This window comes from Thalia democratica, chromosome 2, assembly GCF_965202585.1.
Source record: "Thalia democratica chromosome 2, ktThaDemo2.hap1.1, whole genome shotgun sequence".
Lineage (NCBI taxonomy): Eukaryota > Metazoa > Chordata > Thaliacea > Salpida > Salpidae > Thalia > Thalia democratica.
This window is the reverse complement of record NC_139166.1, coordinates 18,505,215-18,528,492: the sequence shown is the minus strand read 5'-3', so window position 1 is coordinate 18,528,492 and position 23,278 is coordinate 18,505,215. Positions and strand designations below refer to the sequence as shown.

At 25.6% G+C, this 23,278-nt stretch overlaps 10 non-coding genes across 10 annotated transcripts; 3 read left to right on the top strand and 7 right to left on the bottom strand.

Annotated features, from left to right (window-relative positions):
* Positions 1–354: 354 nt before the first annotated feature.
* On the bottom strand, positions 355–426 carry Trnae-cuc (transfer RNA glutamic acid (anticodon CUC)). Its single transcript has one exon. It is a non-coding gene; the product is annotated as a tRNA-Glu (tRNA).
* A 938-nt stretch (positions 427–1,364) lies between these two features.
* Positions 1,365–1,436, bottom strand: Trnah-gug (transfer RNA histidin (anticodon GUG)). Its single transcript has one exon. It is a non-coding gene; the product is annotated as a tRNA-His (tRNA).
* Positions 1,437–1,443: 7 nt separating this feature from the next.
* Positions 1,444–1,515, bottom strand: Trnam-cau (transfer RNA methionine (anticodon CAU)). The gene has a single exon. It is a non-coding gene; the product is annotated as a tRNA-Met (tRNA).
* A 1,157-nt stretch (positions 1,516–2,672) lies between these two features.
* Trnag-ucc (transfer RNA glycine (anticodon UCC)) lies at positions 2,673–2,744 on the bottom strand. The gene has a single exon. It is a non-coding gene; the product is annotated as a tRNA-Gly (tRNA).
* A 3,073-nt stretch (positions 2,745–5,817) lies between these two features.
* On the bottom strand, positions 5,818–5,889 carry Trnat-cgu (transfer RNA threonine (anticodon CGU)). The gene has a single exon. It is a non-coding gene; the product is annotated as a tRNA-Thr (tRNA).
* A 2,201-nt stretch (positions 5,890–8,090) lies between these two features.
* On the top strand, positions 8,091–8,164 carry Trnai-aau (transfer RNA isoleucine (anticodon AAU)). The gene has a single exon. It is a non-coding gene; the product is annotated as a tRNA-Ile (tRNA).
* Positions 8,165–12,383: 4,219 nt separating this feature from the next.
* On the top strand, positions 12,384–12,456 carry Trnak-uuu (transfer RNA lysine (anticodon UUU)). The gene has a single exon. It is a non-coding gene; the product is annotated as a tRNA-Lys (tRNA).
* Positions 12,457–12,836: 380 nt separating this feature from the next.
* Trnas-cga (transfer RNA serine (anticodon CGA)) lies at positions 12,837–12,918 on the top strand. Its single transcript has one exon. It is a non-coding gene; the product is annotated as a tRNA-Ser (tRNA).
* A 6,972-nt stretch (positions 12,919–19,890) lies between these two features.
* Positions 19,891–19,961, bottom strand: Trnag-acc (transfer RNA glycine (anticodon ACC)). The gene has a single exon. It is a non-coding gene; the product is annotated as a tRNA-Gly (tRNA).
* A 3,059-nt stretch (positions 19,962–23,020) lies between these two features.
* On the bottom strand, positions 23,021–23,102 carry Trnas-gcu (transfer RNA serine (anticodon GCU)). Its single transcript has one exon. It is a non-coding gene; the product is annotated as a tRNA-Ser (tRNA).
* Positions 23,103–23,278: the final 176 nt, after the last annotated feature.

Here is a 23,278-nt window from a genome sequence, read left to right as displayed (position 1 = left end):
GTTTTATTATTACTTAGCACTAAAGCTGTTTTTATTTTTAAACTTTGTACTTAAAATAATAAAACATAAGTCACTATTTTACATTGTCTGTTTTGTTTTAAGTTTAAGTATTACTGTATTCTTTTTTGAAATTCTATACAGCTCAAAACATTTAAAGTATATATTTTTTTGCGTTCACATAAGTCCAATTAGTCACGTAGTAGTTAATGAACCGCTATATTAAAGATCTTAATGAAATATTTTAACAAAAGCATGCGTAACTTTAATAATTAAGTTTACAAGTTTTCATTATAAGGCAGAAAATATTAAAGATTTTAATTTTAAACTTTGGCTATTTCAACAAATTTAAAAACGTTCCCAGACCGGGAATCGAACCCGGGCCGCGTTGGTGAGAGCTACGAATCCTAACCACTAGACCACCTGGGAGGACGTCTACAAACAACTTTGCACATTTATAAACCTATGTTTTTTGCATGCAGAGTGTTTTAAGTTAAGTGTTATATATGGTTTTTGAAATGAAAAAAGTAAGCTTTAACTAAAACATTCTAGCAAAGGTTATTTTTATATGAATGGCATCTAAAGAACTTTTGTTTAATATAATTAAACTTTTCTCAAATACATCAAGATGAAGTTTTTGAAGTTCTAACCAATTTCACTGTCTAATAAATATTTAATGTGTAAAAGTTTTTATTTCATTATTACTCTATTATGCTCAATAATTGAAATACTGTATTTGTGTTTTGAATTGTCTTAAACTTTGTGTATTATTTAATTTTTCTGAAACATAAAAACTTGTTTTTCAAATAATGTTTGTTTGCATAGTAACGTTTTATTTTACTTAGCCATAGTAAAACATTTATTACTAATCTACTTTTAGAATTCACACTCTTCAACTAGGAAATTATTTAAACTAAAAAAATTGTCTACCTTTATACAACAAACAATTCAAAAAAATATAACATATTACTGTTCATATAAACTTTAGTGCATATATTAGTAATAAAACTACTTATTCATGTATGTGGTAAACCTTTATGCTCTTTGTTATTATTTAAAGCTAACTTATTTATGTTATTTATGAAAAAGCGTTTTAAAGATACAAAAATATTTTCTATAACAAAACAAGTTTAAGCAAATATAATATAAGGAGTTAAAGTGAAGCAGAGTTTTAATCTAAAACTATTTTTTAAGACAAGAGCTTTTTATAACTTATAAAACTATAATAAATTGAAATCTTTTGACTAAGTCTCATAACTGTGTAAATAATTATATTTATTATAATTTTTTCTTATGTTGACCAAATTTATTATATATATTTTCGTGAAAACTAATATTAATAAATTTTATTATAGCAACAATAAAAATGCTGTAACCAGGATTCGAACCTGGGTTGTCACGGCCACAACGTGAAGTACTAACCACTATACGATTACAGCGAGAAGGTAGCAGAGGATGGTTTCGATCCATCGACCTCTGGGTTATGGGCCCAGCACGCTTCCGCTGCGCCACTCTGCTGTTTGTAAATACTGCATATAGCGTATATATACTTGAAAATTTGCTCTAAGCTTAACGCTTACTTATATACTTTTGTTGATGCAATTAAACCTACTTAAAATTAACTTCCTTACTATTTCAATTTTAATTTAAACTTATGTTGTAAAACTATTTGTGCTTAAGGTTTTTGTTTGCTATAAAACATTTTAAATTTTATATTTATTATTTTTATGGTAAAATTCAAAATAACTTAAATTGCAATATGTTATGACCAAAAGCTATTTTAGTTTCAATATTTATCAGTTTCCTAAACTAAAACTTGTTGATTTTTAACTATCTAATATCATACATCTATATATTTGTTTTATTTAATTTTTGTTTTTTACGTTTTAAAATAGCTAGAAAAATCTTTCAGCTTACGTTATACAAAAAAATTTTAATCTTAAATAAAACTTTAACTTTTTTTAATGAAAGTGACAAGTTTTTCTAATTTTAAACAGCAGTAAACGGCATAAAAATGTGTGTTGTAAATAAGCTTTTAACTTTGCTAAGCAACTGAACTAATGCAAGTGTTGTAAACTTTTTAATAGTTTTAATTCATACAAATAAGTGTTTTCATGTATATGTTATATTAAGTACTGATTACAAAGTACTATTAAAGGTTGGAAAATTTATAATTATGTGCTTAAAAAAAAGATAATTACAACTTTTATACCAAAATTGATTTTAAACTTTTAGCTTTATTTTATTAGCCTAATACACATTTAAACTTGTAATTTCAGTAAACTAAATTAACTTTTTTCTGATAAGTTTTGATAACAACATTAGCTTTTTGTCAGTTAATTTACTTGATTACTAAAATAAATTGGAGCTATCTACAACTTTAGTAACAAATTTACAACTTTAAACACTAACCACTAAAGCTTATTTCTAGTTTGTATATTTTTAAATATCTCTTCAAAATAGAAATGATTTGATTAATAAGTTAAGGCTCTCTAAATCTAAACCATAAAAAACTGTATTGAAAAGTTTTAGGCCTAAAACAAAATCTTTATATAATGGAGTAAAATAGTTATACTAAAGTTTTAAATTAGTGTTTGAAATTTTTTGAAGCTGTAATCACTAATTAAAAAAATATAAAGTAATTATCATTTGAAATAGTCCATTAAAAACAATACTGCGTCGACCGGGAGTCGAACCCGGAACTAGTGCTTGGAAGGCACCAATGCTAACCGTTACACCATCGACGCTTATGTAAGCTGGAGAATAAAAAGTTTATAAACGCAAGCGTAACTATTAGTAAACTGAACATGCAAAAGTATTTTTTTGTACTTGTCTTTTGAATTGGTCTATTTAAAAAGTGTTTTAAAACTTAGCTATTTTGTTGCCTTTTTATTTATCTAATTTTCATACAACTATAAATTTTTTTTAAGCAGTTAAGGTTACTACATACTGAAATGTAAACCAGCTACTTAAGATAAAAACTTAAGCAGCTGAAATATTTTTTATTAAGATTTTTTATAAGTTGAACTTTAACATAATAATAAGCGTACATTTAATAAAATTCAAAATTTAATTTTTTTTTTAATTTCAAAAGACAATTTACAAGTTTAAGGTTGGTATCAGGTCTTTCAAATTTGCTAAAGTTTATAAAAATAATCAATTTGAAATTAGTTTCAGCGTATTTGTTACTAAATTGTTCAAACATAGTTTATATCTGACTTTATACTAAACTTTTTAATCCTGTTTTATCTATAGTTGACATAATTATGTTAATTACCGCATACGTTAAACTCATATTTATTACTTCAAAACTGTAAAATACTTTTCTTACAAAAGTTTAACAGTTTTTTTTGTTTTTTTTTTCAATTAAATTAAACTAGTTAAAAATAACATTGCAATTAATTTGATGAAATTTACTCTAGTATGCTATGTTCCAGTGGTGTCGCGTGGTCTTTTGGTTAGGGGGTGTTGCAGATTCACATTGTCAAATTAAAAAAAATCCCCTAGTTTGAAACATTTATATTAAAATTATAAAAGTAATACGAAAAAATAGCAAGCTTTTCAGAAAAAAATTTAATATGCTTGTTTAACTAAATAATAATTTAATTGAAAAAAAAAAACACATATCTCATACCTTTGTATATCATAACCGTTTCTTAACAACTGTAGCTATTTTTATTTTTATTAATGTCCATGTAAGTTTATGTATTTGCACAATCATAAATATACTAACTTCATTATTTAATTTATTTTCTTGATTTTAGGACTTGTCTAACTAGTAATAAAAAACAAAAACATACAACCAACTTAAAATCGAAGTTGCCCCTGTTCGAGTTATCCCTGCTCGAGTTGTTCCTTCTCGAGTTGCTCCTGCTAGAGTTTATTCCTTCCATAGTTGTTCCTGCTTGTATTTTTCCTGCTCAAGTTGTATTGCTCGAATGAACTTGTACAGAATTTTTTTAAGAACTTTTTCAGATAGAAATTTGTTTAAAGTTAACGTTTAATTCATCTTTTTAATTTGTTATTGTGTTTAATTTCATGTATTTAAGGTACGAACAATTGTATAAAAAAAAATATATAAAACCGTTTAAAAACCAATTTTTAATTTTCGATTAAAACAAAAGGTTCCTTTATCGGAAATCGAACCCGGGCCGCCTGGGTAAAAGCAAGGAATCCTAAGCACTAGACCACGTCGGACTATGTTATCAGACGTTACTTTGCATATATAAACATATAAGTAAGCGTTATGACGTAACTATTAAAGCATGTTTATGTTATTTAAAATTTATTACTTAAAAATTTAGTGCTATATGTATATATTTCAAATTATTTGATGCTGTTAAGTTTTAAAAATTATATTAACACTTTAGCAATTACACCGCTAAACGTATTACCAAATACTTAATTATATTGCTCTGTAGTTCGATAATCCATTTACTACTGTAAAGCTAGTATATTTTAAAGCTAATAATAATTTTTATATTTATAATGTTTAGTTTGAATTAATTATTATTTAAAATCATTCTTTAAAAGTATATAAGGATGTTTTTCGTCTAAATTAGAACATATAGGTATAAGTTACAACTAATAAAAATTATTATTACTTAAAAGATGCATCTCTGCCAGGGTTCGAACCCAGAACTTCTGAGTTCTAAGATCAGCGCGTTATCGATTACTCTATTTTGAATATATAAACTTAAAATGGTAATTCAAGTCTTACTTTGCACTAATGCTTAATAGTTATTACTTTTTTACCAATTGTATTATAGATAGCGGTTTGTAAACGCACTAAACAATATATCATAGTTTAAAGATACTAAGGATATTAATATGAAAGTTTGAGCTAAACAACTAATTAAATAATGTTAACTATACAAAATAGTTTTAAACACTACTATTGTGTAAAACATTTTAGAGTATAAAACATAAATTGTGACTTGTGTTATTCTTGTTGCTACGCAAGAATATTACAAGTTTCAATTTCTGTTCTTGCGTAGCAACAAGAATATTACAAATTACACTTTTCTTAAATTTTTGCTAACGGAAAATTACTGTAAAAAACGAAAGAACCATTCTTTTTGGAAGTTCTTTTATTTTTTATAGCCTAATATTCTAAACTATTAACCCACTATAACAAGTAAAAACAAATTTTTGTAAAACAGTTCAGACTTATATTTAAATATTACTTTAAGCAATCAATAACTTTAAATTAAATATTTTTTTGGTAAGTTGAAAGCTTTGTTGTAAATAAACTATAAGAAAATTACTTATATCCTACTTAAATTTAAAAACAACAAGCAAAACTGTATTAAACGGGAATCGGACCCGGGCCTCCCGCGTGGCTGGAAGAGATCCACCACTGAACCAACAAGGGTTGCAAAAATTCCAACATCTAGCGTTTATAAACTTACTTATATGAATTAACTTTCTGCTTGTATTTTATGACAACGTTTATTTACACTGAAAAGACTTTGTTTCTAAATGTGATAACTACAACCTTTTAGTCATAAGAATGATTACTTTGACTAAATACTTAAAATAAGTTATAGTCTTCAAAGTAGTGAACTAAAGTTTGAATGATACCAGGTTTAGTTTTAATAATATACTCCTTAAACACATCTACATAACTATTTTTTAAACATTTAAATCAAAACTTTTTAAATAAATTATACTTAATAAATAGTACATTTAAAGTTAAAACACCAAGGTAAAAAAGTCTTTAATTTCAAAAAACGAAAAGAATTACAGTATTATGAAATTAGTTAAGAATGAAAATAGTGTCATTTTCAATATTTTATTATCCTGTGTAATTTAAAAAGGTGCCACCAGAGAGGTTTGAACTTCCGACCCCTGCTTTACGAAAGCAGTGCTCTGCCACTGAGCTATAGCGGCTTGCAATGAATTTAGTTTATTGCGTTTATAAACCTCACATGCACAAGACAAGCTGAGTAAACACCTAATAAGCAAACCGCTATTCCAAACACAAAAAAAATTATAATGTTAATTATTTTTTGTTAAAGCGTCTTTACTTAAAAGTTCAAAATAAACTTAAACAGATTTGTAGTAGAAGCTGAGTTTTTTAAGTTATAGTAAATTTCAAGCAGAAGTGTTACTGTTACGATTACTAATTTCTTTATACTACCATTGTATTAGGTTATCTGACTTAACACTGTTTTTGTTTAAAATAAAAATATTCTGCCTAAAAAGTATATTATTTAGTGATAAAACTGCTCTTTTATGGCTAATACATAACTGGCAAAACACTTACAAAAATATTTAAATTTTATACGACCTTAAATAGTATTATATTACCAAAAGGCCTCAAAGGGCATCTAATGTTTTTTTCTTAAATGTAGATAATTAACAAATGTTTAAAAAAAAAGTTCAATATGTTGAATGACGAAAAAGCTTTATAACTGGTTTAAAAATTTAATAACAATTCAGTTGTTTGGGAAGTTTTCAGAAACACTTATAGACCAATTTACTAGCTTAGCTATTTTATTTCTAAGTTAGTTTTCTCTTCACATAGTTTATTTTAAACTGATTTTATACACTGATTACGAAATTGGATTATAGATCTGTTGATTAAAATTTCATGCAGTTTTTTAAGTTGTATATAAAACTTACTTTAAATATAAGTAACAGGAACTTTTATTTTCTCATTTCAGAACATACTATTAATCATTTTATATTATTTACACTAAGTTGCATAGTAGTGTGACTATATACATACTTGAAAGTAGTTTTTTGTACATTGATTACTTTGTTAAACAGTTGGTATAAAAAAGTGTTTTTTGAATCACCTATTTTTGCATGCAAAGTTTTAAGCATGCTTAAATTAAAGTAAAGGCTTATTCTAAAACTTGCACACTAATGCACAGAGTTAGGGTTTTATGTTAAGATAGTATTTAGCTATCAAAAAAATATTTAACCATAGATAATTTTTTGTGTTAGTAAAACCTCTTAAAAAACTCTAATTTATGACTTGTTATTTCTGTCATCAAAATAAGTTAAAGGATGCATGAAATGAACAAACTTATTTTTTTGTACTACAATTGTAATATTAAGAATATAGTTGAAACTTATGAATGCTTTCAAAAATGTATTATTGATATTACTGCTTAAATTCCCATCAGAGCCTAAGTGAAGTGATATTTAATTTTTGCTTTAAAAATTCTATCGTATTAAATTAAATAACTTTGTGATTTTAAAAAATGCAATGTTATTTTTCTGTTATCTTACTTAGAGTTTATACTTTCAAAAGTACTTTTTTTTCTTGAACTCAACTCAAACTCAGTAAATAGTAATTGCTGAAGTTTTTTAAATTAGATTCCTTGTTTAGCTTATATATAATAAAATGTTTATTTAAACACCACTTTTTTAAAACTCCTCTAAATACTTCTGAAGTTTTTCATGGATATGACTTATGAGTAGACTTAAGCTGTTTATATTTTGTCAAGTTTAAAGTTGACTGTTTAAATTAAACAACTTTTTGATAACCTAAAAAAATATTTTTTTTCCTTAAGCAACCTGTTTTTACTTTTCAGTTTAATTTAAGATTTAAATCTATCTATTCAGCAAATAGGGTATCTAATATAAAATATTTGCAGCTTTGAGTATATGTAACATATTATATTTGCTAGATATAGAAATACAACAAATACTTATAAATGTTTATATATATTTTTTTTATCCAAAATACTGTTTAAATGCACTTTAAAAACTCTAAATAAAACATTACGTTGATGCTTAATAGAAATAAAATTTTGATCAACTTCTGCATATTTGCAAATTTTAAGTAAACTTAAGATTTTTTCTATAACTTCAATAAAAGTGAAGGTAAAACTTAATAACTATGGAAAATAAGTATAATAGTTGTTTATAAAATACTCTTACTTAAACTTCATACAACTAAAAAAACTTAATTTATTAAAAGTAATAGAGAAACATAGTAATTAAAACATCAAAACACAACAAAAAATGATAAGGATTTAATGTGTTTTCCTCAAAGACGTAGTCGCGCAGTGTTGATCATGACGTAACAATCAAAACTTCCAGCTTTATAAACTGAAAATTTGCTAGTATTGATGTCTGGCCGGTTAGCTCAGTTGGTTAGAGCGTCGTGCTAATAACGCGAATGTCGCGGGTTCGATCCCCGTACTGGCCACATTACATACTCGTTAGTATAGTGGTGAGTATTCCCGCCTGTCACGCGGGCGACCGGGGTTCGATTCCCCGACGGGGAGCACTTTTATTTTGCTAAGTTTAGTTAACATTAATCATGACGTAACTGTCATAGATTTTGTGTAAGTAAATTAATTAACACTAATAATCTATACAGAAATTTATAAATAGAACAAAATTAATAAAAATTTCTTTTGAAGTTTAACCAATGTAGTTTTTCTTATTAACTATTCTAAATTAAAACTTTTATAGTTTTTTCAGCTATGTTTAAGTTATAATTAAGTTATTTCGTACATCTTTTTTTTACACATGTATATCTTTGCTACAGTTTAAAAAAATAACAAATTTACTATATACTTTTAACATGTAACTAATATTTTAATAAGAAAATAAACTTAATTTATTTTAAAGAAATAATATTAAGCTTTCTGAATTTATAAAAGTTAAGTTTACTTACGTATTTATAAAAACAAATGTTTTTTTTTAGTTATAATAATTCAAACGGATTATCATCGAAACCTTTGTCAAGTTATAATCAAACTTTTTAACCATGGCTGAAAAAACTATAAAAGTTTTGTTCTAAAATAGTTAATAAGAAAAACTACATTGGTTGAACTTCAAAACAAGTTTTTATTAAATTTATTCTATTTATAAATGTTTGTATAGATTATATTAAAAAACTTACTTTCTGATCGCTTAATTAGTCAAAGTAAAATACGTTAAAAAGTTTTTGATTTTTATCATCAATTAAGTGCTAAAAAAACTAAGTAATTATAAAACCGGAAAATATTTTGTGCTAAAAGTGTTATTTTTACTTGAAGAGTATAAATATTTTTACATTTAAATAGATTAATAACCCATTGTATAATTTTAAAATAATTTTTAAGAAGTGAATTCTAATAGATCTGAACTTAACTTATATAAATGAAAATATAAAGATATTTATCAAAATCGTACTATTGATATAAAGTATTAGTAGTAGTATTACTAAAATTCCTAATTCAAAAAATACTAACAATGTTGTAATAACAGTAATTTGCAACAGCTTAAATACTAAAAGATGGGAGCCGATCATTTCTAACCCGCTATCATTTCTAACCCGATCACTTCTACCCCGATCATTTCTAACCCGATCATTTCTAACCCGATCATTTCTAACCCGATCACTTCTAACCCGATCACTTCTAACCCGATCACTTCTAACACGATCACTTCTAACCCGATCATTTCTAACCCGATCACTTCTAACCCGATCATTTCTAACCCGATCACTTCTAACCCGATCACTTCTAACACGATCATTTCTAACCCGATCACTTCTAACCCGATCACTTCTAACCCGATCACTTCTAACACGATCACTTCTAACCCGATCACTTCTTACACGATCATTTCTAACCCGATCATTTCTAACCCGATCACTTCTAACCCGATCATTTCTAACAAGATCACTTCTAACCCGATTATTTCTAACCCAGTTTAGCCAGATCATTTCTAACCCGATCATTTCTAACCCGATCATTTTTAACCCGATCACTTCTAACCCGATCACTTCTAACCTGATAACTTCTAGCCTAATCGTTTCTAGTCCGATCGTTTCTAACCTATTTTAGTTGTTTATTTACATTTCTTTGTTTTAAGGATTTAATGCAAAAACCAACAAATCTTAATAAAGTAATTAAACCAATTAAAAAAATTTCAATTTTTAATTTTTTATAACATAATGATTTAATATGTTACGTAAAAAATTATTTTTGTATAGTTTTTTATTTTAGCATTAACTTAAAATAATATTAATTTACTTTGTTTACCTCATTTTTTGAGTTGTATAAACAAATCTATTAACTTATATTTATAATTCATACATAATGATCGCTAAATAATAAAAAGTTTTTGTGTTTTTGGAAATCTGTAAAATAATAACTTTTAAGACATATCAAAAAAAATATTAAAGAAGTTTTTACTATTAATCGTGTAAAATTATTTTTGAAACTTTTAAGTTTTTATTAAAAATGTAAATTTATTTTGCTCTATATACAACATATTTTTAAAGAAATATGAAAAAATCAAAATATTAAGTTTTCGACACTTAACTTTTATGTTTAAGTTTATTATATAATATTTCTTATTTAATCTTTAGATATAACTTACTATTGGCTAAAATAAGAAAATTTAAAATAATTTATACTAACCATATAGAATCTCTTCAAGAAAAAGTAAAGAATAGTCTTTAACCACTGCAATGCTCATTATATCTCTTACATTGACGACTATCAAAACTTAATATTTAATCTTTAGAATTCAGAAGACTTCTTCTTTTCCTAATGCTTTTAAAACTAAAAACTACAGTTAATTTATAATCAATTTTTGAACTCTATTAAAATAATTAGTTACCACGAAAATTACCACAAAGTCATAAATATTTTTTAGTTTAAATGTGGACTTAGCTTTTAAACAAAACTAATCTTTACATAAAGTTGAACAAATTTGATTAAAATAAGATAATTTATATTAGAAACTATGAATAATTTAACAAATTTTGTACTTATGAACCATTGATTTAATATGTAGGATTTTGTTCATTCTATAGTTAGATTTTATTGTAATTGCCTTTCCTATGTAATTAATAAATCATTTTCTAATGTTTCCGATAAATGTTTATTTAAACTGTATTATTAATGTGCTTTGGACTTAAGGTTTTAAATTTAGTGGTTAGTCAATGTATTTAAATTTTTCGATTATGCTTTGGCACAGCTACAAAAAATGATAAAAAAATAATGAAATACCAAACGGTTGCACAAATGAGCAGAACCTAACTCTAAAAGTTAGGATGTGAAAATCTGGTAGATGTATAAACTAGAAGAAGTTTTATTCATAAGTTTTTGTAGTTTGTTTAAATTCTGACACTGTAGTATATTCTAAATGAATTTCCTAAAAGTAATACTGAACCTTATTTCAATGTAGAAGTGCTTGATTAAGACTACTTTGCTGATTTCTGAACTAAATTCATAGAAGAAATTTACTAAATTGTCTCAATATGTATTGCTGAATTTTGGAGAAAAGGTTGTTTGTTGAAAAGAAATTAAAGTTAATTCTAAAAAGAAAGGTTAAGCAGCTGTGTTTTGTTTTATTGCAAGTTACTGATCGTTGAAAGAGTTGATATTTAAGTTGCTTATTATAAAATAAAAACTAAGTTTGTTAAAAAAATTTTTCTTCGAATCATAAGTAACTTAATTAGTCTTATAATAAGTGTTGATTTTTTTTTTGCTGTTAAAAAAAAACTGTAGTTTTTGGTTTTAAGATATATAAATTTTTGTCTCTTTGTTATGTGCTATTTAGTTTAAGCTGCCCAGATTATTATGTGTGGGTCTAGCGTAGGAAAAAATAAACTTCCAATAACAATAAATATCAAAAATTGAATTTTATTAAAGCTATCTAAACATTAAGTTTTACTTTAAACAAAATATAGTAAATTTCGATAAAAAAAAACAACTTTGTTGAGATTTTTTTGTTTTTAAAACAAATCTTTAATTTACTTCAATAATACATAAACATATTAATACAGATCGAATTAATAATAGTCGGGTTAGAAACGATCAAGTTAGAAATGATCGGGTTAGAAATGATCGGGTTAGAAATGATAGTGTTTAATCGGGTTAGAAGTAATCGGGTTAGAAGTGATCGGGTTAGAAATGATCGGGTTAGAAGTGATCGGGTTAGAAATGATCGGGTTAGAAGTGATCAGGTTAGAAGTGATCGGGTTAGAAGTGATCGGGTTAGAAATGATCAAGTTAGAAGTGATCGTGTTAGAAGTGATCGGGTTAGAAATGATCAGGTTAGAAGTAATCGGGTTAGAAGTGATCGGGTTAGAAGTGATCGGGTTAGAAATGATCGGGTTAGAAATGATCGGGTTAGAAGTGATCGGGTTAGAAATGATCGGGTTAGAAGTGATCGGGTTAGAAATAATTTGGTTAGAAATGATCGGGTTAGAAATGATCGGGTTAGAAGTGATCGGGTTAGAAGTGATCGGGTTAGAAATGATAGCGAGTTAGAAATGATAGTAAACCCTAAAAGATATATCTGAAGTGTTTTTTCTATTGTTGCAACTCTTGTCAAATAACTACGTCACAAAATTTGAAATATTACGTCACAATGTATTACGGTTTTATTTAAACTTGCTACAATTTCAATTATCGGCGTGAGCCTGGCTAGCTCAGTCGGTAGAGCGTTGGACTTTTAATCTAACGGTCAGGGGTTCAAGTCCCCTGTCAGGCTCCTAATTGTGCAAATTTTTAGGAAATTATTTAATTATATCATCTCAATTTTTAAAAAAATAGTTATGTTTGCCTATGCATTGTTTATTTTAAAAATTAGTCATTTTTCTTTTACTTACGAAGAACATATTTTGTTGAATATATTTACGAGTAAATTAACATTGAAATAATTTTATTTATTGTTGGATATAAGAACTGAATAACAAAACTAAAACATAACTAAATAACATTTAAATAACAAATTTTTGAAAAGCTTAGTCTTTTGTAACCACAAACTATATATATATTTAAAAAAACTATTTACTTGGTTTCTTAATATGATTTGTTTTGTGTTGAAAACTGTTTAGCTATATAAACTATAAAATTATATTACAAACGTGAGCTGCGATGGCCGAGTGGTTAAGGCGTTGGACTCGAAATCCAATGGGCATTGCCCGCGCAGGTTCAAATCCTGCTCGCAGCGTTTTATTTTATTCTCGATGACCTACAAAAATTTTTTTCTACAAAATGTGACTTTTTCTTTTAAATATGTTTTTTTATAAAAACTGCCGGTTTAAACAAATAAACTGCTTAGTGTTTATTAAAACAATCGGCTTTAAAGTAATTTAATGTTTTAAAGTTCTACGTAAACTACGTAACCAAAGTGTTGTTTATTCAAAGGTTTAATAAATTCTTAATGTATTCTATTAAAAACAAAATTTTAAGTTTTTGAGTATTCTAATATTTTTAACTTTATTTCTAACAAAAAACTAAACAATTCAAAAAAAACATTAAGCTAAAATAAAATAACTATAAATATTTACAGTTGTTGTAGTCTAAATGTTTTAAGATTTTAGAGTATAAAAAAAATATTTTTCCGATTTTTAGAACTTAGCAGCGAACTTATAGTTATTTTTTATTTTTGAAAAATTATTTTATATATAATATTTTAAACTTCATCATCGCAATTAATTCTGTAAAGTTTAAAGAACTCGTTTTCGTGCTTATGCACTCATCAACTTCAAAACAAGATCAAAACAAAGCACAAAACAAAACACAGATTTTTGTACTAAATATTTGTAATGTACAATGTTCAATTCTTACGTCATATTGTTTTTTTTTTTGTAAACTTTTGCATCTTTGTTTACCAAAGTGCTTTTCATTTTAAATTTCAACTGGCTGAAGATTGAAGAAAATCTTTTTTGTCTTTATGAAACATATGTTCCAGTGTTTTTTAAAATCGTACATTTTAATAAATTATTTAGAAGCCCTTTAAGTGGGCTCAGTAGAAGGTGTTCAAGTTTGAATAATAACCTTATTATATATATATATATATATATATATATATATATATATATATAGATATATATGTATATATTAAAGATTTTATGGTCGAAAGTGCTCGACAAATTAAATTGGAGCTAAATATTTATCTAACTGTACAAAAATTATAATTTATACAGCTGTTTCACACATGAAGTGTAAAATTTTATGTGCTCCTCAGTAAGCTACAGTTTATTAAGCTTAAAACATTTTTCCAAAATAACCTTTCTAAACTTTCCTAAAAAGCATAAATTAACAAATACAGCGTATTATTTCAAATTTAGCTAATCGTACAATAAACTGCACCATTACTACGTCGCAATTATTGTAAAAATTTTCAAAATCTAAATTTCTGTTTACTATTATAATAAACTGTAGCTTACTGAGGAGCACATGAAATTTTACATTTCATGTGTGAAACAGCTGTATAAATTGTAGTTTTTATATTATAGTTTATATATATATATATGTAGAAAATAAGGTGAGTGTACAAAATCAACCTGTTTCTACAGAGCCCACGTTAAGGGCTTTTATATAATTTATTAATAAAATAAGATTTTTAAAAATATTACTACATATGTTTCATAAAAAAAAAGAAGATTGTCTTTAATCTTCAGCTAGTTTGAATTTAAAATAAAAAGTATTTTGGTAAACAGAGATGCGAAAGTTATACAAAAAACAATACGACGTAAAAATTGAAAATTGTACATTACAAATATTCGGTGCAAAAGTTGACCTTGCATCTAATTAAGCAAACAACTAAATTTCACAAAAACCACAGATTTTTAGAGTTTTTTATGGTCGCTTAACTATGGTTTTTGTGAACTTTAGCTGTTTGTTTAGTAAGATAAAAGATCTATTTTTGCACCGAATATTTGTAATGATAAAAATAAAGGTAAAAAATATGTGTTTTGTTTTGTGCTTAGTTTTGATCTTGTTTTAAAGTTGATAAGTGCATAAGCACGAAACCGAGTTCTTCAATTTTAAAATTTTGAAATAAACATTTTTATTAAAAAAACCCTTAAGGTGGGCTCCGTGTAAAAGGTTTAGTTTATTAAGTTAATCAACTTATTTCTATATATATATATATATATATTCTTAGAGCTTTTTGAGACTCCGTAGATCTGTTCTTAAATTTATTTGAGAGCAGTGAAACGCCGTTAGTTGAAATAAAGTTTTAGCACAAGAACATATGTGGTATATATATATATATATATATATAGTTTATGGAAATGACGATTTTAAAAATACAGGAACATATGTTTCATAAAGACAAAAAAATTGTCTTTAATCTTCAGCCAGTTCAAATTTAAAATAAAAAGCACTTTGGTAAACAAAGATGCAAAAGTTTACAAAAAAACAAAAACAATATGACGTAAGAATTGAACGTTGTACATTACAAATACTCAGTACAAAAATCGATCTACCATCCAACTAATCAAACAACTAAAGTTAACGAAAACAACAGTTAACTGACTATAAAATACTTCAAAATTTGTTGTTTTTTAAAAGGAGCTTTTTCATATGTCGACAAGACGATATGAATTCACTCCTCTTATTTAAACAACCTTCCTTTTTTAACGCATACATAACGGATATAAGCAAGTTTTATAGAATTAGTTTGCAACAAAGCTTTCAATTTATAAAATTAATAATTTGTTAGTAATGATTGGTTGCTTAAGTAATAACGGGATCAAAGTCTGACAGATTTATAAAATATTATTTTAAATGGTAATAGTAGAATTTAAAATATATTTTGTATAACTTATATCATTTAGTAATTTGCTTAGATTATACTTTTAAATTAATATTCTTAATGTCGTGTAAAGTGTTTGTTTAGGTTAGTGTGTTTATTAATTGCCATCTATAAACAAAAATAGTTCAGTGTGCTAATTATAAAGAATTAGTGCAGAGTTAGTTTTGGACTTACATTTTACGTTTATGTACTCAATATTCTCTAACTGTTCAAAATATAGGTTTAATCGTTTGCTAACAAAAGATCCTAGTTGGTAATTTCACTGGAGTATAAATAAAAACAAATTATACAATAATCTTCCTTTATTGTACAACATATGTTTCTGTGTGTTAACGAATCAACACACTTCAACTGGGTTCTGTAAAAAATAATTATTTTAATGAAAGAATAGAAGCATAGAATAAGGTGGGTGTATACATGTTTTTCATTACAATAAAATAATTTCTACAGATAATAGTTAATAATAGGTAAAATACTCAATATCAAATCCGACTGTTATAAAACTATATAATATTTGTAAATATTAAGTCTAAAACAAGTAAAGTAAACTAAAATACACAACAAAACAACAAATCATAATATAAACAAAGCACACACGTTAATCGAAAAAATAACTGATATACTCAATATTCACATTGCAATCAGTTGTCTCCGTAGCGCAATGGATAGTCCGCTGGACCTCTGATCATAAAGTTCCGGCGGAGATGCATTTTTTACTTATTAAGTACTTTAAATAGTTTTATTAATTGCTTAACTTATACCTACATTTTCTACTTAAGACAAAAATCATAATTTTACAATTACTTAAAAAAATAGTAGAGAAATCAATTCGAATTGAACACAATAAATAAGCAAATTACTTATTCTTAGCTTTAAAAACTATTAGTTTCACTGTAGTAAACGGATTATCAAAAAACAAATCATATTCAAATTGAATTAAGTAGTTTGATAATACGTTTAGCGGTATAACTTCTAAATACTCTAATAAATATTTTGAAGTAAAAACTATTCTGTTACAAAGTTATTATAGCTTATTAATAAAATTATTTCTAAAATTTTTACCTGTATCTAAACTATTTATTTTTATAGATTGGATAAGACAGCCTTTTTTTCCATAGGACAGTTTTCGTCTTTATAAGAATCATATATATAAGTTTATAAGCTTCAAAAAAAATCTATCATCAATAAAAGTTTTCAGTGACCAAGCATTTTTTCGTAAGTTTTTGTTTTAATAGTTTACTTGTTTTCCATGTGATAAATATATTTTGTATTTATTTTCGAGTAAAATTTTTTAAAAAATGTTTTCAGCTTAGTATTAGTAAACGTTATACAGTAACCTCTCGCATCTTTACACACTCGTGACGTTACGCGCTCTCGTTTTCGTTACGCATTTTAATAATCTAAAAGATTCAAAATTTAATATTCAACAATTTAGACTTTTTGTATATTTTTAATTTAAACTCAAATGCTAATTTAGCTAGCTATGTAGTGCAATCGAAGACTACCATATGTGCGTTCAAGCGTTAAATTTTTTGCCATTAGCTCGACAGAATGTGCTATAATATTGCGCTGCAAATTTAAACGTGTTTTTGCTCGCTAGCAGTATAATATGCAGTTTATCTGCTCATTTAAGCGGTAAATTCTCACGTGGTTAAGCGCTTATGGCTGTAAATTTGATGATTTTTTGCAAATCGCGCACTTTACTTGGTAATTGCTTTTATGTTCATTCGTATATATTAATACGTTTGGTTAAAAAATATTACGTTTGTGATTATATCAATTTGATAATTTAAATTTATATCTATTTAGATTAATGAATGACTAAGAAAATGAACCTAAGTATTTCTAAACGATTTATCAAACTTTAAAAAGAAAGTGATATATATGAAAAAAATCTACCTAGCTAATGAAAGTTTTTTTCTAAAATTTAATAACTGACCAAAGTCGTGAGTTTTAGGGAAAAATTTCCGTATATTAAACTATATTACAACAAAACTATATTGAAATTATATAAAAGTAGATAACTAAACTTAAATAAACACTCTAAGCTTGTACTAGAAGTTAAATTAAAAACGTTTAATGATTTAAACATAATTGAACTTATAAACTTTTCAAAGTTACCAATCAATTGATAAAAATTATACTAACTAATCAATCGTAACATTATTTCAATTTTAAAAATTTTCAATTAATTGAATATGTCTGTTTTGTTACATAGTTTTTAACTAGTCGGTATAAAACTTAAAAATTTAAGCAAATTATTGTTGTTAAATGTTTAAAACTTTAACTTTGAGTTCAAGATTCTTGAAAAAGTAAATGTGTACACAAAATGAGTTCATTTTACCAAAGTCTGCACTGTTTAAAGTGCTACATGACCAAAAACTTAAAAAGGACCTATAGTGTTTTAAATACTTCGTTTTTAGCTCTTAGTTATTGACAGAATAATATGAATTGTTTTATTTTTTTTAAATATGCTGTTAAAAATTAAACAAAATCTTTGTTTGTAAATGAAAATCAATTGTTAAAAAAAAAGTCTATTTGAATTTTCTTTGAGTTAAAACTAAGTAAATTTGTAATAAGATAAAACCAAATGTTATTACACTTACCAAAATATAAGTATAATAGAAATAGTTTATGCTTTTTAATTTAATTTTTCTTTAGAGACTTTAACAGTTCAGATCCTAGTAAGCAGAACTTAAAATGTTTTAAAACAGCTAAGTAAAAACGGCAATCATTCTAAAATTAAAGATTTAGGTATTTTTATTTCTTTTTTATTATGCTAAGCAAACTAAGAACAACAAGAGGGTCTACAAATATTTTTTAGTTTGCGTAGAATTTCGAAAAATAACAAAATTAGCGTTTTTATTTTCTTTGAATTTTTACTAAAGATGTTTTCATTAGTCAGTTAATTTAGACTGTTTTAAAGATATTATTTTTGACTAAGTAAGAAGACCCTAATTAAAGACCGAAACTGAGTATAACCAAAAGTGGCCAGAACCCCAAAAACATCAAATTTATATAAAAACGATAACACTGACTACTAAAGTTAATTCACTGAATTTATTACAAAGAATATAACTATAAAATTATAAGTATTTTTCGAGATATTCTAACAGACTAAAAAAAGGCCAAAATGTCCTACTTTTTCTATGGGCACTAGCACTAGCCCAATGAACCAAACTCATAAAAAAAAAATATGTCATGTGTTAAATAAGTTGATTTTTGTTTATATGCTTAAATTTTAGTAATTTTATGCATCTTTTTTGTTTTAGTTTTATTTTTTAAAGCTGAATTTTAGAATTTGTGGTTTTAATTAATAAGTGTACAACTGAAAGAATAAGATGTTTTTGATACAAAAAGTATGTAAAACTTATATTTACAAAACTAGTTTAAGAAAATACTAATTTTTAAACATAGATGACAAATAATATTGATATTGAACAAGCAAGTTTGTTTTATAATTTCTTATTGTTTAAGCTTCAGATAAACTATTTGCAAAGAATCAAAAAACAATTCTGCTAGTTTCATAGATACTATTTCATAGTCTAAAAGTTAAATAGAATCATTAACTTTTCAGGTACGTAGAAGTTGATGTTTAAAAACGAGAAAATTTCTAAATATAATAACTTTACTTAGATAACAGGTGAGTAAATTAATTAAATTTCAGTTTTTTTAACTTTGTGTTGCACTTTATTTTAGTGTGCTTCTTATCACTGTATTTCTAAGTAAGATAATAATAATCTAATTTAAGTATTTTAAATTGAATTTTTATGGGTCAACTTACATATTTGTCGACTAATTTTTATTTTATGCGTAGAACTATCTATGTGGCTAAATTTTACAAAATAAAAGGTTTAATTTGTGTTTACTCACTAAATACAGTTTTCAATAGACATAGATTGTCGTTTTATCTAAGAATTGCAAAACATGTGCTTGTTCAAACCTGAGCCATAAAAGCAGTTAAATTTCTGCAAGCATTTATTAATGTTGATTGTTTTTGTCAAAAAAATGTTTGCAGCTATAATGGTGACGTAATATTTTTAAACTTCTACTTGATATAGTTGTTTTGCTCAAAGTTGTCTAAATAAAAATAATTGTTAAAATTTTGTTTATAAAGAGACACTCTTCATACATACACAAAACACTGTAATAACTATTAATACTTAATGTTTTATTACAACCATGACCATGTCGTTCAACGATTTTATTGTACTTAAAATCGAAAAACATTTCTACGAAAATATGTGTAAAATACAGCAACAGCTGTTAAAGTTATAAATTGTGTTATCGTAAAAAAAACTTATAAATATATGAATCAATAGAAATACTTTATTAATTAGTTTAAACTGTTAATATCACCTATTAAAAAGCAAAATCTGCATTGTCCGGGAATCGAACCCGGGCCTCCCGCGTGGTAGGCGAAAATTCTACCACTGAACCAACAATGCATATGATAGATATGTTATGTAGCGTTTATATACTCACTAAATACTTTATGTTTTTGGCATGTTTTCAATAGGTAGAAATCTAAAATGTAAGAAGGGTCACTTTTGCACGGGTTGAAAAATTTGTAAATTGTTATTTTTTACTATCACTGTTGCCCCTTAACCTTACCCTCAATCGATAATTATTTTTTTCTTTTTTCGTTCTGTTTTTTTTTCTTGTTTTTTTTGTACTAACAAATTTATTAGATATTTTTTTATCAGTGCTACCTCTAACCCTTACCCTCGGTTACTAATTTTTTCCTTTTTTTAGTTTTTTTTTTCTGTAGTTTTTTTTTTTTGTTTTTTTTTTTTTTTTTTTTTAATTTATTTTTACTATCAATGTTACCTTTAACCCTTACCAAGTGACCCCTCGTGCAAAAGTGACCCTTTGTGCAAAAACTTCTTCGTGCATAGTACTACAACTTAGTCCAATTAATTTGATAAAACGTTTTTTTTTTGAAGTAATTTTATAAGAAATAAGTTTTATAACTTACATTTAAACATTAATTAGAAATGGTTTTAATTTATATTGGTTTTTATAAACTATAAAGAGTTAAGTCAAACTTTAGTATTAAAACATTCGACTATTATTGTTCAACAAAGACACTTTTATTACCTTTTGTTTTTTATACTATTTGTAATAAATGCGGTCTGTTAACTATTATATAAGCAGGTCTTAAAATACAACATTGAATTTATTTTCTGTTATATAAATTTAAACAAATAAAGTTATACTTTTAAACAATGATGAAAGTTTACAGTTCTACAAAACCAGAAAATCAAATTTTATTTTTGACGCTTTTTCAATTTATAATGATACAATCACTACAAGTTTTTCAATCAATAAAATACAATAAAAGTTGTTCGTGATTAGCAAAACATGTTTATGAATTTTTAGTTTTTAAACCTACATTATTTTTTAAACATTAATTGTAACTATATAGTTCAAGAAATGTGTAACTACAACTATTTAAAACACTTGAAATAGAAATTAAAAATGATTACGTCTTATGCTGAATTGAACATTAAAAAAGTCGTTTTTTGAACAAATTAGCTTGAAGTCAAATTAGGGACTAATGTCACAGTAATTTATTTTATGTACTTAGAATAGCATTTAAGTATAACAAGTTTTAATTGTTTAGTGTGAAATTTAACACCTATACCAATATAAAACACAACACAGTATAAAAAATGAACTATACTTTTAGCTTAAACTTGCACAAACATGTTGAAATTAATTTACCCTACAGCTGCTTTTAGTAAAAGTACTGGCTGAGACGGATATTTATTTAATTTATTACCTCTTGTACATGTGTTTAACATACATTGTTGATTTCAAATCAAAATTAAAGTTAAATAATAAAATTTATATAATTTTTGATTAAGTTAACGTTATTTGATGTTAAAACTTATACTTAATCAGCATTTAGGTAAAAATGAGCTCTGAATTTAAAAAAAAAAGTGGCAGAGACGGGATTCGAACCCATGCCATCGAAATAACTGGACCACTCGGCCACTCGACTGAACAGAATAAATTGATATTATAAATAGTAAGTCAAACGTTTTATTACGTCACGAAGCAAATATGTTTGTCTTAAGTAAACTAGGTTGCTAAGAATATTTGCTGATGGGTGCTTGGATTAGTTTGTAGTTTAGAACAGTATTTTTTTATACTTAAACATTTACTGTATTAACTTTGGATAACATTTGTTGAATCTCATCTCTGTCGTTCATTATTATTATTATTTTATTTATAGCTATGTACTAATTCTTTTTTGAAAACAGCACCTGTTTATTATATTCAAATATACTTATTAACAGCTCATTAAACTACTCAGAGACTCTAGTAAATTATTTAATGTAATGCTACTTTTGTTTTAGATAAGATTGCCTTTCTTAGTCATAAATCAACACTTGGTAAATCACATCTCTCTTAATTTGAAATACTATTTTATCAGATAGATACAAATATAAATATTTTCTTAAACATTATTACTATTTCAACTAATTATCACTAAATTTTTAAAACGAGTATATTATACGTTTTTAAATACACTCAATTGCTATTTTGAAAATAAAAACAAAAGCATTGGCCATTTATAATTAAGTATAATATTAGTAGAGTCAATTAGACATTTTATGAGGATAAAAATAACTTAAAATATTTAAAATTTTTAAACATGTTCGAACGTAAAAGAGATTAAAATTTGTATATAAATGTATAGTTGTTTAAAATTTTAAGTTAATCGCTAATAGAGATGCGAAGAAAGTTCACTGGAATATATAAAAACATATTTACACAGTACTAGAAGTTTAAACTAACACACAGAAACATGCGTTTGTTTAATAAAGAAAGAGTACTGTGTAATTTATTAATCATATACATAAATATAATAGTTTATCAATAAAAGTATATTTTTAATAAACCAAAACATACGTTTCATAAAAACCAAAAAATAATTTTTTATCTTAAGCTAGTACGATCTGAAATCTAGTGGGTTCTGTGGAAAGTGTTTAAGTTTAATTTATCACATTATTATTTATAAATAAATATATATACTGGATTCTTTTTTGAGTTTTGTTTATAACTAAAACTTTTTGGAAGTAATGTTATAAGCATAAAATCATTCCTACAATACTTTACGTAGTAACTTAAGTATTACATGTTTTCTTTCCGTATTTTTAAATAATTGTATTTAGGCTCTCAGTATCTTAAACCTAGTATAAGTAAAAACAATTTCTGAAGTTTTTAAAGTTATCAAATAGTGGTGTGCAATTTATATTTTACATTTAAATCTCAAATGTATTCCCAACACGATAGATAAGTTATGGCCATTAGGGCCAACTTTGTCTAATATATTCACGAGCTTTATAGTTGACGACTGTTTTGTGTTTTGACTTCAAATATGTTGACGACTGTTTTATGTTACGAAAAGATGAGAAAGAGATTGATGAACTCTTTAGTGTTTTGAACAAAAAACAATCTCTATACAACACATACCAAATAGAGTAAGCAAAAAAGACGACGGAGATGGGATTCGAACCCACGCGTGCAGAGCACAATGGATTAGCAGTCCATCGCCTTAACCACTCGGCCACCCCGTCTTACTGACGATTTACAAATTAAGCCTATATTCAACTGTAAAGTTACAACTATCTCTATTTGTACCTAACACAGAAATGATTGCAAATATTTAGTTTATGCTTTTTAACTAAGCTTAATTTTTTCTTCATTTTAAGTTTTTTAAGAACTTTATTTCAGTTTTGTGTGTTCCGAAAAC